Raw genomic sequence first — 14,779 nt, 5'->3', positions numbered from 1 at the left:
ACCAAGACATTCTGACAATATCACAGAACTGCCAAAATTTACATTTGTGGCTTTTCTTAAAGATTAAGTACCTGAGGATCAGATTGCTATTTTCAGATTTCATTTAAAATTTAATCTTTAGTCATCGCAGCAGCAGGAAACTGAACCGTAACAGCTAAAAAAACCAAAATGGAACACTCCCAAAATTATGGCGGATTAAAAAATCCAACCACTTTTGAATTCTCTCTCTTAAACTGATATGCAGAGACATTGCTACAGCATTCCAAATTCTGAGTTGGTTACAACCCAATTACAAACTGAGTTTCTTTAAATAGTTTGGTAACATTTTATTAAACTAACAGAACTCTCAAAACATTCAGAGAAATGTTAACTTTTGAGAGCTTCCCTGTTTTATTCACTTGTGTAAGATCACATGGTTACTAGATACATGCATGCTAAATATACTACATGCTACCATGGCAGCAGGTCAGTTCTGCACAAGCTGCTTGTATTAAATTTCTCCTGTAAGTGACATTAGAGTTTAGCTCTGCTCCAGCACATATAGGAAGAGGCTTTACATTCCAAACTACCATCTGAAGGGGAAAACTATGCCAACACAGCACTAAGTATGCCTGTGCTACTTTAACCCATTTACTATTTTAACACACACATGCAAGCCTTGCGTTTATGTTATCTATATTATGAATTTTTCAGATTCAAAACTCCAAAGCTAATAGCTTTGTCATAGTCTTTTGCTATGAAAATTTAATGAAAAGGTCACACAACTATAATCTATAAAATGTGACATGTTATGATTGATGAAATTCCAAACAGTAAGTGTCATTAACTGGGTAGGGTATTCAACTACATTCGAAATCTTTTACTGATTTATTAAACTGCCTGGGTACACAGTAACTACTAGAACACATTTTAAATAAGCATCATTGCATATTGTTCTAACAATTTCAGAGCAGATGTTCTCCATAAAAGACAGTGACATATTAAAAAATCCCACACATTGTCTCTACATATACATTGACATATCTAGAAATACACACACTGGCATAAAAAAAGCACAAACAAATCCGGGTTGTCAAAATTAATGGAACACACACTAAAAATATTTCATCATCCTCTGTCACAATGCCTTCCTATGTCATACTACAAGAGGACACCCCTGCAGAGAATGCCAGCCTAACAGGGAAAGGAAGGCATGCTCTCCTAAAAGCTGCCTCTAGACCAGTACACGGGGACGTTTCAGATCATGTGTTTCACGGCTTCAGATTGGTGCCTTGGAGAATGCTAAGATAAAAGGGGAACAGACTTGATCACCAGGGTCAAGAGGGGTTATCTGTGTTCTGCTGGAAGAATAGGCATTAATCCTTTTCTTTTCCTAAGCACAGAGGAAAGCCTAACTCAAACACCTACCAGTAAGGGTGTAATCACAATAAGCTTCACCACTGATGTTGCAGGCAGAGGAAATCATACAGACCTTTGGTAAATATTTAGGCAGCTAGCCCATATAAAAATCTCAGACTGCTGCTACTCTAGTGCAACCATATCCACAGGCAGTAGGTGAAAGTTCTCTTATACCTACTTTAGCTGGAATTGTATGTTTGCTGCAACCCAGAAGTACCTCCTGACACTGTTCCTCTTAAATAGAAATTTTGTGAGATGGTTTATATATCAGTGGTCTTCCCTTTCACTGGCTGGGGACACCTGGAAACCAGACAGAACTACCAACAGGTAACCAGCTTATCCACAATAAGGATCTGCTATGGGCATACCAAGAAAATAAGCAGAGGCAAAGCTAGAGAAACGCTTGGATTTTGAGCAGATGATACTCTAAACTAGCTCATTATTCAGTCATCCCTTAATTACTCTGCAGAGCACACCAGCATTTATCAAATAATATCCTGACAGAAAGATACAGAATACCACATTTTTACACAAGAAAAGTATTGTAACACTTTTAATTTTAGTCACCCAAAGGTTAAGCACCAAACTATGAAGTGTCTGCAGTATGGTCCTGATATATTGACCAGGTTTCATTTTGGCATTAAAACTTCTGCAGTAAGGGACCATGTTAGAGGCACACAATCATCTCTAATATAGGAGAGACATTTTTTTAATAGGAGAAACACTTCTATTAGCTACACAAAGAATATGTATTCATTTAGTGTCACACATTAGCACATGACTGAGATCCCTTATGTGGTCAAACAGCATCACATGGACCAAGTGCTAACATACAGCAGAGCTCTGCCTGAAGCTCCAGCATCGAATCTGGGCCATCCTTACACTTGCAGGTTTCTGTGCAGCTGCTGGGAAGAGCTCCCCACCCCCCGACCCAGGGGAGCACAGCAGCTGTCGCTGCGAAGAAGAAACAAAAAAATCCTCCTCAAGAACCATTTCTTCACCTCTGCAGAGCTGTCACAAACGTGAGCCTGGCTGAATTATCATGTTCCAAAATTGGCATTTGACTTGTTACTGCGATTATTTAAGCCATCGCTTTCTTATCAGAGCTGAACCCATTTTTTTCATTACATCTTATTTGATATTTTTTCCATATTGACGACTTAAGAGGTGGAAACCATTCTGACCTGTTATTAGCAAAGTCCCAGCATATCAGGATTATTCAATAACTCACACATACATCGGATTCCTTTTGCAAAAAGAACTCACACAGAACTACAACCAAGAGCTGCACTGATAAAAAAATCCCACAGAAAAGTCATTAAATAACTGAACCAGTAAACTTCCATATGAAGACAAAACTAGGAAGTGGAATCTACAAATGCAACTTGTCTATAGAAAACATGTTTTTCATCTTTTTAAAGAACATGTTTCTGACTTCACAATTAAAAAGCAGCTTCCAAGTTTTATCAATACAGTAAAAACTAAATAAACAGTGCTTCTTCTGCAAGCAAACCATATTAAGGTGCCACAGAGAAGAGTTACAGTCTTATGTATCACACGAAACAAGTTTTACTAACAAATGCTAAATATTATACAAAGCACAAAAAAATCCCACTGACCTTGAAGGACTTGGAATAAAATTATCTGCAGCTGTGATGTGCTACAGGTTACTCTTACTTCAGATGCAAACAAAAACCATCAACAGGCAGAAATCAAAACCTACCCAACATAATTATCAATTAAAGTAGAGCTTGCATAATGTAAAACTATGCAAATGCTCTGACTTTTAGATCAGATAATAATTGTTCTGTTTCTCCAAAAGTGTTGGTACCTAATCAGTCAGCTTTGGAGCATCTGCTTTTCAAGACCTCAGGTGAAAAGAAGAAACAAAAATCTGTTAATGCAACATACCCAGCTGACAGGAACTGTATTCATGAAAACACTAGAAGACAAACCAAAGATGGAAGGGAAGATATTAAGGTAAGTAAAAGAAGATATACTTGCCAAGAGTAGAATCCACAATACTTGCTTCCTCAGGAGAAAATGCACGAGCACTTTAATTGATAAATCTGACCAAAAACTCACCATCTACCTACCAGGAAGTGAAATGAAAGAAAGCTCAAAAAAAAAGCAGAGAAAGACAGAAGGGGGTTGGTGGAAATACTTCTTGTTTACTTGCAACTATCTAAAAAAATAGTTTTTTCAGACAGCTGAAATCTGATATATTCACTCATCCACATCATCACACCAAAAATCACAGGCAACACAACTTCAGCTGCTTACAGCACTTGCATTTAGGCAAGTCACACATCACACCACACCTCCTCTACACAACACTGTGCTGCCCTGTCACACTGACAGAGGACAGCACACGAGATTGTTAAACTGCACCAGGCAGGGAGATTAAGATTAAGGCATTTGCACAGGGTCAGCAAGGAATCGACTATTTCAAAGGCAAAGCTCCAATCTTGAATTTCCAACAGCAAAAATACTCAAAATGAGGCAAGGTCTACCAATAAAATAATGTGCTGCTAATCTAACAGATTAGCAGCCAAGTTTGAGGCACAATTTGCACTTCTAATTTAACCTACAGATATCAACTAGAGAACTGAAAACAAATGCAAAAACACAGCATCTGCACTAGAAAATTATTCCTAATTTTTTATCTTCCATATTTATAAATAACAAGAGCTGATGGAAATAATACTTGGCAGAATACACTCCTTAGTTAAAGCTGAGGTTTCTCAGAGTCAGGCATCCATTTGGTCAGGTCAAATTACAACAGGTAGAAATTACCACCATCATCATCCAACCTTTATCACACCCCAATACCCATATGCTGGGCACTTCAGAAGCATCTGTCACACACACACAGACCAAAATTAAGTAAAATTATTACCTCCCCTAGTTTTCCCAATTTGTTAAAAGCCATTGGAGCCAAGTCTTTCTTAGAACAGAGACATCAATCTAGACCACAGACAAGTTTTGGAATTGCAAGTTTTACTGAAAGCCACAAACTTCATTGTAGTTTAATCACCTAAATTAAATACATAAACAAGATTTCGATTTTTTAAAGGATGACTGATTAAAATTTGCCACATTAGTCTACTTTTGAAGGCATTTCATGCAGCAACACTTGCTAAATCAAAAAACATTAGTATGTTCTCACAACACAGAAAAAATGACCAAAACACATCTAATAAAGAGACAAATGGAAAAAGAATAAAAGTTGGTGGGGGGGCTGTCATTTGCTTTACTGGAACACATCAAATAATTTCAGCACTGTTCCGCTAAAGATGCAAAGAGGAGCTGAGACAGGAATTCACAGCTACAAACCACACGAGACCATGTGAGAAGACGTATCCACCTCAAAATGCAGGTGCACATCTTGCTAGTGCATAATCACAACTGAACATATTAACCCAATTTCCCAAAGCCTTAATGATGACAAATACGACACTGAAAACATGTTCTTCATTAAGAAACAGGTTTGCCCCATTTAGGTGCTACAACTAAAGAGCATTTTGTGAAATGATGGATTTTCAAGCAGTAGGGATAATAAACTAAATGCTTTCTGTGTGCTATCCTAACATGCCACTGACTGGCACAGCTACATTAAATGAGTTTAAAGGTGCCTGTATACATCTACCTACATACATTTATCAAAACAGAGTTTTACTGTCAATCTAAGAGGGGATCTGAGGAATTCTAGCTAAACAGACAAACAGACTATTTTCCCAAATTTGCATTAATCCAGAAAACAGATCTAATGAACAATATTTTTCCTATTGTATTGCTCTTCAGTATAGTGCCCTAACAAATCTTTCAAATGACAGTGCTATTAAGATAAGCCCAGGAAGGTACCGTACAGGAAAAATAGGCAAGGCCTACCTACGGGATACACAGACCTAAGATCTGGGTGAAAGATCTTCTGGTTTAGGAGATTTCATACATAAATTGCTTGAGACTAGCAAAAGAGCACTAGAACTCAGAAATACCTTTTTAAAAAAATGATTAAAACAATACGGATATTATCATTCTTCATTATCCAAATGACTCTGAGCATCTCCAGATCCAGTGCATCTCCCCACAGGCAGAGTATGAACTCCCGGCAGCAGGAAGGCTGAAACCAGGAATTGCAGAACAGCATCTCAACCCACTGGAGCACTCTGGAAGTTGAGAGTGGCAATCAAAGCACAGATCTAAAGCTATGTTCATTAGATTGAACAGTGAGACTTCAATATTTATTGTAGCTCTAAAAGAGAAACGTACAGATTCTCAAAGAATGACTGCAGATATGTTATCTAAACAATGAAAATCCAATTAGGTATCACTCATTTAGACAGCTACATTGCTTTAATTATGCTCAAATTGTCTCCTATTGCTAAAATAAAAGTTAAATAATTTAATTTTGTATGGGAATACAGCAGAGGAGAAGGAGACAAAGACTTGGATTCAAAAGTTCATGTGATTGCCAAAAGGGGAAAAAGACTGTTCCCTACACACTCAGGAACCATTAAACCCTTCAGCATTTTTTGCCAAACATGGTTTCACGTATTTTTTTACAGTGCTTCAAAAGGTTTTGCTAAGGCAACTTGTGTATTGACAATAATACAGCCATCACGCTGTATTATAAAGAAGACAATAGCAAGATCTGAGTAATGTGTACTAAAGAAAACACATTCACTACCATGGGAACCCTGTCAGAATTCACCACTACTGCAAGTCATCCACAGGAAGCTTTTCTGTGCTAGACTTCCCCTCCTAATAATCTCTCTACTAATACCTCAAAGACAAACATTAATAGAGCAGGGAACAAGCACACAGGCATTGCCTTTGGCCTACAGCATTTTCATCTAAATAGGTCTAACACAGACACAAGGAGACAGTAGAAAGAATTCCCGAATAAGATCTCCACCACTTACATCATCAGTACAGCCAAGGATTTCACTGGAACATTGACACTAATTCACTGAAAACTCATTGTAAGCATAGTTAATGAATGTGGGAGAAACCAGGAAAAAAAGAAAAGAAAAAAACCCCACAACTCCACACACACAACACAAAGAACCAAGCATTACAAGGAATGTCCTAAATCCCACTGAAAGCTGACTTTAGATAAAGTAGCCTAGGAAGTTTCACCAGAATAAATTTTTAGTAACAAACTGCACCATACTAAAATCAAGCCTTGATCAAGCTTTTGGGATCTACAGCTTTAGAAGGAAGACAGGCAAGTTCCCCCTCCGAGCCTCAGTTACAGTGCAACTCTATCTGCATGCACCATGTAACAGCACCAACAATACCAGCAGAATAAAACCAAAGTTAAACATTAAACTACACATAGGACTTGCCTGGCCACAGCCATTTCCTGGAAAAGCTCAAGGAATCTTGCAGCATATGCAAGACATTAATGTATAGTTAAAATTCCTTTTCTCGCTTTCTGCATGGAGGTAGGACATAAAATCCACCTGGAAGCAGAGCTCAAACATTACCAGGAGAATTTAGTTTTAACTACATCTTGCAGAGTACAAATTAGTTTTGCAATGAAGGTCTGCACACCCAAATGCTCTGAAACAAAAGCATCTAAGATTTTTTTGCAGGGTTTGAGAGATGAAAATACAGAACCTAAAGGAATAAATGTAGAAGTTTCACTGGACTCCAGAATGAAAAGTTATCAATTCAAAAAGAGAACAAACTTTCCCTAAAAAGCATTTTACACACTGAAATAACAGAACTACATTTTCTCCTCAAAGTCAAGAGCAGCCAGTATTGGAGTGCCCCAGCATGAGCCACTATTTCAGCAGTGAGTTGTAAACTAAATGCTGAAATCCATTTTTAATCAACAAAAAAAGCATGGTAACAGCATGTAACTTTAGGGTTTATGAATTTCAGAAAAAGTACTCTTCTACAAAAATCCAAACAACAGGACATCTTTCAGAAAATACAGAATAAATCACATCACAAGCAACATCCCGAATGTAATGTATATGAAGCTCCTTTCCCTGCATAGTAACAAGAAACAAAAAGTATTCTAATCCTTTGATCAAGATTGTAGCAACTACAATAGCAACTGCAGCAGCAGCTTTTCCAAGAAAGGCATTTTAAATGCAGTTTACCTCTCAGAACTGGTGTACCTACAACAACCTTCATTAATACATGCAACTGTGCCCCTGTCCAAATTTGTATTTGTGTAAAGAGATGGAAATGGACAAAGAAGACAAGACAATTATAGAAATTATGAAATCCAGATATATAGTTTCAAGGAAGTATAAACAATAATGGTCAGACACTTCAAGGTTTAAAGGTCTCAGACCTGAAACACTGGTAAGTTTGAAACAAGGTGTTTGAGGTAAGATGAGGCTGCCTCTCTCTCTGAAGCATAAGGGTTGATTAACAGAGCCAGACACACTAAAGCTACAAATATAAAAAACAACCCAAGGAAAGGAACACCCTTGGAACTGAATTTTTTGTGTCCATTCCACTTCTATCTTGGTTGAAACCAAGGAGAAGCTGCTTTCTAGTTACTTTATCTGGCTGTTGTCAAATTCCTGAAGGAAAACATCTGTAAATCCTAGTACAGGTGAGCTGAATCATTCATGTTCAAGGTCCGCTCATATCTTCAAAATATTTTCATGTACTCCTCCCTTCCTGCTCAGTGGCCCAAACACTGACACATCTCTGTGGTTCACTGCATGAAACCCAGGGACTGGGCTGGCTGTCCCATGACTGTCCCAATACTACCACCAGATCAGACTATTTTAAGATAAGCTAATTATGCCACTGAAAAATCTTATAAGCCACTAAGACTAAGCAGAAGAGACCATGAAGAATTAAAAGCAGAGAAGCATAGGTAAGACAGAAGCAAGAATTATGATCTCAACTCTTCCAGATAAGAAGCCTGGAGGATTCCTTGTCAGATAGCAACTCTGAATTTTAGTCTGTGCTTACTTTCTCCTGCTTCTAACAATTGTAACAAGCACAAAAGGAACTTCACATGAAAGGCTGTTGTCTCTTAAACCTTCAGAAAATTAGTCATTCAAGCCTTAGAAAAACAACACACCAAAATCTCTGTGGCTTGCTTGCAGGCATTATCTACATGCATGCAAGACAGCTACAGAAAACAACTTAGGTGCCTTAAAAAAAAGGGATCTGAAGGAAAATCCTCAACTATGAGTTTGTTGCACAGAAAGTTTTCAAGAAGTTTACCAGATTGTCTTCTCATTAACATTTCATTAAAGCACTGAATGATTGAAAAACAGGTAAAAACTTCTGAGAACTACTCAGCCAGTGCCCAGCATTATTGTCGTAGGTTTTATTACAGAACAATTCAGCCCTTAAAAAAACATGATTAAAAACACTGGATCCAGAAAATACTGCATAACGCACCAATATGAGCGTCACATGGGGGAGGAGGTGAGGAGGGGGCTTTAAATAAATTTATTAATATATCTTAAAAACAACACAAGGAAGAAATTCCAACTATCTTCCCATACACTTACAAACTTCCCATACACTTCCCATACACTTACAAGGCCTCATCAAAATGAAGATATATTTATTTTGGTGAATGAATGAATTCCAGCCTAACATGACATTTAGATCAAATCAAATACATTAAAAGCAAAGCAAATTAGGAAACAATGCAGAGTTTTAAATCACCCTAACTTTAAGTTTTATTTTAATAAAATTAAATAAAAACACTTAAGAAAATAAGAATTTGCTGCTATTAGATTAGAGCATTATCAATGATGGCATTAAAATCCTGAAGACAGAACTGTCTATTCCCACAGGTTTCTAAACTTACTTTTTAATAAAATGAGGTTTACTTGACCACAGTCTATTCTCCCTCATTAACACCTTCTGATTATATTGGCCAGTTTCAACCACGTGCCATAGCAAATATATCAATTTTTTTTGAGATTTTCTAGACGTGCTGCGGAAATTTTGACCTGGCAGTTGCAGAGAACCCCTGGGCAGAGCAGTGCCCTGCAGTGACCAGAGGCAGCAGGTCCTGTGGGATGCTCAGACAGTCAGCAGGCACCTGTGCTCAGCCTGGCTATAGCTGGAAGAGCGTTTAAGATACTTGGAGAACTGAAGAGAAATACACTGTAAAGAGGAGATACTCTAAAAGATCAGGGAATAACAGAAGAGTCAAAAAATAAGGGAAATGGAAATTCTCCAGGTTTTATTACTTGCAAAACCACTTCTTTACTATTACTGTTCAGACTATTTTTAAATTTACTTCCACCATTTCTCCAACCCATACTTTAATATCATAAATAAAATGGGCTACAGAATAAAAATTTTCACATACACACTGTCTTTGTTCTTCCCTCTTGCCCATACCATGTTTCACTTGCTCCTCAGCAACCCAGGCATTGAACTGGAATCCTTTTATCTCATGCAATCACACTGGTTATGCTTGCCTAGAGCCAGTGTTAACAGGACAGTCTACAGATCCTTTAATGACTTCCATCTCCTCCAAGACAAAAATTAGATGGTGAAAAGAATAAAAGAAAAAGGCAGCAAACCCCAGTAGCACCCAAGAGTAACACCAGGCTGGCTGCAGCCTCGGCTTGTTCTGCAGTGTTTCTTCAGTCCTGCGGCCAGACCTGGAAATGGTTTCGCTCATTCGAGGCTCAGCCAAGCCCCCAGTGCTGCACGGGCACGCCGGGATCACCAGAGGGAGCTGCGGGGGCTCCGAACGGGGCTGCACGGGGGATCTGGGCTCGGATCACAACCTCCTCGCTCGGGGCAAGTCCCTTCCTCAGCTTTTTAAAAAAAAGCAGTTTTCACTTGAGTCTCTTCGTAGTCGGAACCTTTCGATCCCCTCTCCCATCGCAGCCTCTCAAGGGAATGACTCTGTCACTTCCTGGTAGAGTCTGGTGCAAGTTTTATATAAGCACCTTCTGCTAACACACTAGTTGTAAATAGGTGTGTACAACAACAGGGTGCACGGACTAATTCCAGGGCACCGTCAGGAGAGAGCTATAAAAACAAGGATATCACCACTAGGCTTAACTTGACAGGACAGGAGTCCAACTCCTCAGCAAAAACACAAGGGGACTCTACAAATAGAGGCACAAGAGACTGCAACCCAGGGAACAAGAGCCGCCTCCCAGCGAGGGCAGGCTGAGGGTATCTGCAGGAAGATTTACTGCAAAGCAGCTTGGTAACTGTGGGGTATCAGGTTACATACATTTCATCCCACTGGGAATCCAAGTCTCCTCTGTAGATAAGCCTAGGAAAAAATTGAACCAGGAGTCACTAGGAGCATCAAAATGCCATGACAGCAACAGCAGTTGAAATTTTCAACTCTCCCATAACCCTGTTTCACCTCCTGAACAAACCATTAGACTTTTAACGTACTTTCCTCCTATTTTGCATATGGCCCCTAAATGACTCCAATATTCACGAAAATTACGTTTTCAAATCCAGAACTTCCAATCATTTGAACACCACATTTTACTAGTTTCTTTTATATACGGAATTAGCAGTAATAAATAGAAACACTGACCATTAGCTTTTTTCCTTTTTTTACGGAAAAAATAATTTAACCATTATCTTGTGATAACTCTTGCTGTTTCTGCCCTTCTCTCGAATTTCATCTCATATTAAACCCTGACAAAGCCTGGGGGGGTCTTCCTAAATTTCCCTGTCCTTCGCTGAGAACAAGTGCTTTCTGCACGATTCTGTAATACAGGTTTGCTAAAATAAAATACTTGTTAAATTTCAGTTGATTTGATTGATCGTTTCCCATTACTTTTTTGACAGCTATTCAGGTTAGCAGTTTTCATAACTGTGACAAAGAAAACAACAAGCACCTAGTTAAAACTCAGTATTGTTCTATGACATCCAAATCCCTACATACTCCTCAGGAATTTTCAGGGCATTTGTGTTAATAATTACAACTTCTGCAAATACACCCATATTATGTATCTAAAATAATCAGTAAATTCTTGCTTCCATCTGCTGACCAAATCTCTCTTCAGCCGTCCACGATTTTGTCTCCTTCCCCTGAAGGAAGAGTTCTAATTTAGTGCTTCCTAATGGAAACCATTAGTACTTTTACTGTTGGCACTTTTTTCATAGCCCAACATCCCTCAAAGCAAAGATCTTCACATGCATTTCAGTGACAAAAAGTTAAGACACCACCATTTGGAATGTTATGACCAAAGATAAGAACAACAAGAAGACAAAACATAAAAAACCCCAACACTCAAAAGAAACACAGGAGGATATTAAGGAAGTCTCTCGGAGGAAATCCTTCTTCTGCACTCAAAAGCTTCAAATCCCTGAAGCCAACTATACAAGTAAATATGTGTATTATTAAACTAACAAACATCATTTGACAGCCTATAGGCTCAGAAATCTTAACAGAAAGTACTTTTCCTTTTTGTAGGCATCAAGTGAAACAAATTATCTTGTGCTGTACCTTTGACTTTCCCCTCTTTTATCCTGAAACCAAGGGAATTCTGAATATAAATTTAAAACACCTGACTTAATTAAAACCTCATACTATTACACAACAATTTTAACAGCTTCAAGGAAAAATAAAAATTCTGAAAAATTCAGTTTATTACCCTCAGTGCCTGACAAGATAGTAAAAGAACAATGATGATGGAACACCCCCTTTTCTCAAACACTCTCAGAAGACTCATTGCTTTGAAAGCTCACACTGAAGAAGCAACAGTTATTAATTGCTCTATACACCGAATTATTAGCAGTCATTCTTGTCAGCTTACAGCTTTTAAAACAGGATGCATGCAGTCATATCAGGAAGAGACAGTTGCTGTGAAAGAATGATACCAAAACCAAGATGTCCCCGATGCTGATAATGTCACACCATGCTTCTGAGCTATACCATACAAGTTTTCCACATGATGGTCAATTAAATACAAATCAAAACATCTGGAGAAAGATGCCCGCTTAAAAACACTGTCGCTTTTTTTGGTATCTGGGGGGAAAAAAACCATTTCAACTTTTTTCTCAGCTCCTGGATTCAATTATTGCAGATTTTGTGTAATACAGGGGGTAAAGTCACATTATCCTGACACCTTTCAAAGTTTCTTTAATGAACACTGCCAAGGCAAGTCTGTTGTGCCCTTTATGACCCCTCATCTTTAGGACGTGTATATCTGAGGCTCTGAAGGTTCAACCTCTTTCTTACTCTCTTCTCTTACAATGATTTGTAATTCTTCCATATCATAAGGGACAGTAAAATAATCTCCTCTGAATTCAATTTCTCAACCCTGTATGCCACAATCTTCAAGAAACAAACGTGTAACAGCACAGCCACAGCACAGCTCATTTACAGACATGCTTAAACAACTATATAGCTAAAAGTTTAATAATTTAACCCCCTTGACCTTCCAAACACTAAGTGATCACAGACAATGAAAAGATCAGGTTTGTGTATATTGCTACAAAACTTAACACTGATCCTGACCACAGCCTGAAAGTGTTACTACAGGTAACAGATGACACATCTGCCTTATATTCTCACAGGTCTATGGTCAGCTTTCAAACAATAAAAATAACACCAGTCCAGTCCATGAAATCCTAAATTACAGGGTCAGAAGCAATCTGGTTTTTAAATGAAACTGAGTTACACAAACACTCAAAGGGATTTGAAATAAATGCCAAAGAAATCCTTCTTCTCCTCTGCTACCATCATAAAAGCATCAGGAGCACAAGCCTATCCATTCTACATTCCCACTCTTAGGTGATCTCTGACCATGACACATTTTTCTCCGAGTCAATTAGCTCTTGATTAGAAAAAAAGTAAAAGATGCTTTGTCATCAGTGCCTGGTACACAGACACTTACAGCAAGCACCTTTCCACAACTCTGCTTGGCTGGTAATTCCTAGCACCTACTTTTTATCTTACTATACTTAAAATAGGCATGCAACAATTCTCAGCAACTCCTAGCGAAATCACAAAGCAATACAAAATCTGTTTTCAAGTTTCCAGGTTGGCCCATAAGAACTTTGCCAGAATTCAAAAGCTCTCCAGGGACAGAGACAAATATAACTGGAAGACCTAGCTAATTAAGCATCACTAACATTTTGAATATAAAGTAGTTAATTCCCTGAAAAATAATTCAATTAATCACACTCTTATTAAGAGCAATGTATTTTCTTCTGATCATAGAGGCACACTTGTACTGCTACAACACACAGGGAACAAAAAGCAGAGTGCTCTCCATAGAAAAGGTTCTGTATTCCCCTGCACTGAAATTTTGAAAAAGACTGGTCACAAAATTTAGCCTGCCTTATTCTAATAAAATTACTTCCTAATTCTTCACGGTAGACTTGGATTAAGAATAAAAGAGAATGAGAAAGATATATATATATCACACACATAATTTAAAATATACCAACTAGGTGACTGTCGTGGAGACACAGGGGTGAAATCAGGAACAGAGTGGTCTTGCAAGATACTAGTTCCTCTTTGGTGTCAAATGGAAATGAGAGTATACAGCACAGGAGTTTATGTTCCTAAAGAAAGTTATACATTAAATATGAAGAAATCTAGAAAAACTCTTGCAGAACCATTAAACAGAAACCAAACCAATACAGTTGATTAAAAAAAAAAAATTAGTCCCTTAATATGGAGGAAAAATGTCTTCTTTTCTACTCCCTAAGCAGTAACTTGAAAGATCAAGTGTTAAGGTAAGAATGCACCATATGAGGGGAGTGGTCAGAGGTAGCAATCTAGATCAGACGCTGACTTTCAAATAAACAAGGCAACAGATATTACTGCAGACTACAAGCTCATTATTTATTAGCTGGTGCTCTACCACAGAACACATGCTGGGGGGGAGGGTAGCTGTCATACTACACAGCTGAAGGCTGGTTTGAACTCTCAGTAATACTATTTTGTTCTGTTACACTGGATATTGCATCAATGACCTAAAATGTATTTTGATCAGCTGTTCAAAAAAATTCCTCTAATTTTTTTACTGGAAGGTCAACAAAGCTAATTTGGGGGAGGGGGGAAGTGAAAGAATGTCTTGTGTCATCTCACAAACTTCCTAAGACACCCAAATCACCTTGCAAACATCCAGGGGAAAAACCAGCTACCTTTACTTATTTCAGACCTGACAGCACCTTAAACCAAGGGGATTGATTCTAAGTGTACATTTCAGACACCTAAATTAAAACTACAAAGCATTACACACCTTCAAAGTCTTTATTTATTTCACTGACAGGAGCAAGAGTTAAACTAACTGCACGTTGGCACCACCTCAGTAACAGTGACAAGTCCATTCAGGTAATCCCTGCATGGGCCTTTCAGGGCACAGGAAGGCACACAAGAAAAAAGGGAGGGCTGTATTTATTTTCCCTGGTTACTTCACCAGAGCTGAAGGAATCAAAT

General features: G+C 38.2%; 1 protein-coding gene across 8 annotated transcripts in view; it reads right to left on the bottom strand.

Moving 5' to 3' along the window:
- MEF2A (myocyte enhancer factor 2A) overlaps positions 1–14,779 on the bottom strand; it is an 82,729-nt gene that overhangs the window by 64,547 nt on the left and 3,403 nt on the right. Inside the window, exon 2 of one of the 8 annotated variants that reach the window (XM_032122470.1) lies at positions 10,598–10,639. The exons of the other annotated variants lie outside the window; for them this stretch is intronic. The gene's annotated coding sequence lies outside the window, so the exon portion shown is untranslated. The remainder of the gene's footprint in view (positions 1–10,597; positions 10,640–14,779) is intronic. 8 annotated transcript variants of the gene reach the window in all.

The sequence above is a fragment of the Corvus moneduloides genome, chromosome 13 (assembly GCF_009650955.1).
Source record: "Corvus moneduloides isolate bCorMon1 chromosome 13, bCorMon1.pri, whole genome shotgun sequence".
Lineage (NCBI taxonomy): Eukaryota > Metazoa > Chordata > Aves > Passeriformes > Corvidae > Corvus > Corvus moneduloides.
The sequence above is the reverse complement of the archived record's forward strand: the minus strand, read 5'-3'. Positions and strand labels throughout refer to the sequence as shown.